Source organism: Lucilia sericata, unplaced genomic scaffold (genome assembly GCF_015586225.1).
Source record: "Lucilia sericata isolate MDLA Ls3-8-SP2 unplaced genomic scaffold, ASM1558622v1 Contig001745F_arrow, whole genome shotgun sequence".
NCBI lineage: Eukaryota > Metazoa > Arthropoda > Insecta > Diptera > Calliphoridae > Lucilia > Lucilia sericata.
In genome coordinates this window covers 9,223-13,833 of record NW_023995648.1, presented here as the reverse complement: position 1 = coordinate 13,833, position 4,611 = coordinate 9,223, and positions in this window count along the sequence as shown.

Genomic DNA, 4,611 nt, shown 5'->3' with positions numbered 1-4,611 from the left:
TGAATGATTTATATCTATATACAAAACATATTCACCTCGAGTTCTACCCTGATAGCTTTATTTATCAATGAATTATGCGCAATTAAGTGATTTTCGGATGTGGACCTTATATGGGAGCTATGACCGATTATGGACCGATCCGGAATAAATTTCGTCGAGTAATTCATATATACACAAAACACATTCATGTCGAATTTTATCCAGATAGCTTTATTTATCTATGAATTAAGCTCGTTTAAGTGATTTTCGGATGTGGACCTTATATAGGAGCTATGACCAATTATGGACCGACGCGGAGAAAAATTCCGTAGAGTGATTTATGTATACACAAAACATACTCATGTAGAATTTTATCCCGATAGCTTTATTTAACAATGAAATATGTTCATTTAAGTGATTTTCGAAAATGAACCTTATATGGGAGCTATGACCAATTGTGGGCCGATATATGTGATTAACAGTGGAGCAAATTAACATTTGAATACATATAACATATAATAACTTAGTTGCATACAAATAATTACTTATTTCGCTTATTCATCATTATTTGCTTTTAAATTTATTTATCTGGGTGAAAGAGAATAAAAAATAAGGTCTCATAGAAACAATGTGGTTTTATACTTCCTTTTGCATAGTAAATTTCAGCAAGTGCAGACGTCCATTACCTCTTAAAACCAGAAAAATCCTAAACATCTAAAGTTCATAATTATCAAAGATAATCTCGAGTATAATCTTTTTTAAACTCTTAAATAATACGAATGATATATAATTTGTAAATAAAATATTGTTTCGTAAAATTTATATAACTGTAATTATTAAGAACTCGAACGACGATATTTGATTGAAGATTAGACTCTTCCCGTTTCAAGGGAGAGTCCAATTGTCTAGCAATTCCTTCCAAAATTATTCCATTCAATCTAGTATATAGATCAAAGGTAACACCACAACATTTTTTTGTGCTTTCAATATCGATGTCACATGTGTAAACTTAAATTTTTTAGACCATACAAGACCATCAACCCAAAAAAATTTCTTACATAACGTGGCCTAAGGGTTCTTGTAGGAGTAGTCCTAGATCGGATGCAGTCAATAACCTTACTAAATAATTCCTTCCAAAATTATTCCATTCAATCTAGTATATAGATCAAAGGTAACACCACAAAATTTTTTTTGTGCTTTCAATATCAATGTCACATGTGTAAACTTACATTTTTTAGACCATACAAGACCATCAACCCAAAAAAATTTCTTACATAACGTGGCCTAAGGGTTCTTATAGGAGTAGTCCTAGATCGAATGCAGTCAATAACATTACTAAATAATTCAAAAATCCTTAACCAAGCTTAAAACTATTCTAAGTAAATTATTCAAAAAGAGTGAAGTGGAATCATTAATACCCAAATCAACACCAATTAGTGATAATATTCCGGAACGAAATACGTCTTTGCCTTGCTGACTGTTTTTTTTTTTTTTTTTTTTTTTGTTAGAGCCGCAGGAATTAAAGGATTTCTGGACCTCCTATAGATCTAGTCAAAGTAAAATCCAAAACATTTCTTCAACCTTATAACCACTGGAAATCATCAAACGTATATGAGGATCAAGTGTACTGGCATTACGGTTAATGTGGTATCAACTTTTGAAATATCTAAGTGTAGGAAAGTGATACGTTTAATTCTTAAATTTTCTAATTAATTTAGCAATCATCTAATTTATTTTATATTTGATCTACCAATAACACCATATGTAAATGCAAGAACAAAAACTAATTTAAAACATCTAGTAAATTATCATCATCATCCTCATTATCGATCAGCTGAAGGCCTTCAACGTACGATGAGAATATTGGGTGAGTGTACATAATTTTTATTAGTATTTTTTTTCTTGAGTAAAAAAACCAAAAAAAAAAAATCCATAATAAGCAATAATAAAACAATAAGTAAGAAAAGAAGGAAATAGTAGAAAAACAAAAAACAAAATATTTGATTTCTGAAAAATTATTGTTGCAGAGAACTATATGAATGGATAAAGTTATTCAATCATAAATTCGTTTACTCAAAAAGCTTTATGTCAATTTCATTCTATTCTTACTCATTATAAAGTTAATTGATTATTGCTGATTATACGAAACACTCGGAATTAAAACTTATAATATAAGTGCCAAATCGTAATCGTATACGGTTATTATATTCGTTTTCACATTCCAAATAGGATCATTGTAATAAGTGTTACAATTTTTTTATTAAATCAACTACAGCTTGAATATTCTGTAAAATTTAAAATTTCTATTCTGTTAATTATATTTTTGAACATGAGGCTTTAGTAAATGTAATATTTTTTCTGTTCGACATTGTCGATCTATTATTATACAAAACTACTTATAGATAAATAAAATTGTTTTATAATGAATTGCTAAATCTGAAAAAAAGTGTTTTCGACTTGAATGTGCTGAAAATGGGTAGATTGTAATTGTAGCTAGGGGTTCTGAGGGAAAATAACAGCGTTCTCGGAGCATTGGATTGGAAGGGTAAAATTGCGCCTAAACTCAAAAACATCGAGAGTTTTTTCATGGTAATGTCAAATTATAATTAGCATTCATCAAGACAGGGGTAGACATTTTTAGATTGTGATAAAGGGAGTCTATAAAATTATCTGTAAATGGAATGATTCTTCTAAAGGGAAACCGAACCCCCGCCCGGCTGAAGCTAGCAGCTCAAAGGCTCCCACATTCCTTGGTTAGAAGAATACCCAAATTGCTTCAAACGTTTATAGCCTGGACGTCTGTTCATTTGGCGAATAGTTGAGCATTTGTCTACTATATGTAAAGTTTATTATTAATGATCTCTAAGATAAAATAACATTACAGAAATGGCGCCCAATGTGGGGCCCGAATGAACTTTATTTTTGTTCTTTTGCGGCTCTGCTCAACATATAGATTTTGTTGTGTCTATCATTAAGATGGAAGAATTGTTTATATAAGTAGGTCTGCTTCAATAATACATTTTAGTCCTTTTCTGGAAATTCAGTTATCTGAGGGAGAGAATTCGGATATACTGACCGATTAGATAGCTATTATGATTTTTGTTGAGCATGATTATATTTTATAACGGATTCTTTTCTTAACAAAAAATTGTTTTTAGTAGTTTATGTCAAGATTTGAGAACTGAGTTATCAGTATTGGATTTGGTTAGGAATATATCTTAAAGGCAGATTGCTTTTAGATATCCAACGACGTTCAATGATGTATTATAGTTTATTTTCTTTTCGCCCACTGATTTGATCTCTTATTAAGATATTGACTATATTTAAAGACAATAAGAGAACCAATAACTTCCTACTATATTTGATATTATTATTATTATAATATTTCAATCTAACCCAGCACACGTTTAGTGGAAATCACTTATTTGTATACATTGATATTTTTTTTAACAACTTAATTTTCAATTTCAACGTCAACTTTTGAACTTTTGACAATGTCTATTGTACGATCTCCAATGCAACAGGTATCTGGGCCTAATACAGACAATTTGTTAAAATGCATAATATGCAATGAGGCTATGACTTCTGAGCAGGATTGTTTGGTTATATCACAATGCGAGCATTCATTTCATAGAAGCTGTAATTGTAATTTTCAATTTCAACGTCAACTTTTGAACTTTTGACAATGTCTATTGTACGATCTCCAATGCAACAGGTATCTGGGCCTAATACAGACAATTTGTTAAAATGCATAATATGCAATGAGGCTATGACTTCTGAGCAGGATTGTTTGGTTATATCACAATGCGAGCATTCATTTCATAGAAGCTGTATTGAGGATATTTTATCGCAATCCTCGGATTGTCCTATTTGCAAGCGCCCTTGCCAAATCTAAAGTTAAACACTAATACAATTCGTGGTAGACCTCGTGGTGCAGGTGCAAAACGGCATCATACACGCAGTTTTAGTAAAAGTTTATTTCAAGAGGCTAATCGAAGTCAATTAGTAGAATTCAGTTCAGGTGATCAAGGAGCTATTGGTCAGGATGCTGAGGGCCTTTCAACCCCCGCAGGCCCTGCTCCGGCAAATACAGTAAATTTTGTTAACTCTCCTATTGTCCACACTCCTCAAAAAGTAGAGTTTTTATCAGGAAATATTGATTTTGCCCAGATTAATCAGATGATTGAATCTAGTGTTACAAGAATACTTAGGAATTTCAATTTAAACGCAAACCATATAACCCGTAATCATAGTTCTATCGATTCACATCCCCCTCAAACTTCTATTTATAATTTGAATAATCCTACCTCAAACATTCATACCCAAAACTCAAATAATCGTGCAACATATTCAAACAATCCTACACCAAAGTTTTTGTATAGGGTTAGGTCATTGACCGCTGATATTTTTGGAAATGATTTCTCCTCCATATGCAACAACTTGCATATTCTCCGAACTGAAAAGGCACGCGACTGGTTTTGGAGACATCACAAGCAGGTCCAGAATATTAATTGGGATGAATTGTGCGCTTCCATTCGCTACCAGTATTAAGAATTTAATTCGGATTTTGACATTAAAGAGGAAATTAGAGGCAGGAAGCAAAAACCTGGAGAAAGTTTTGAAGCTTTTTAC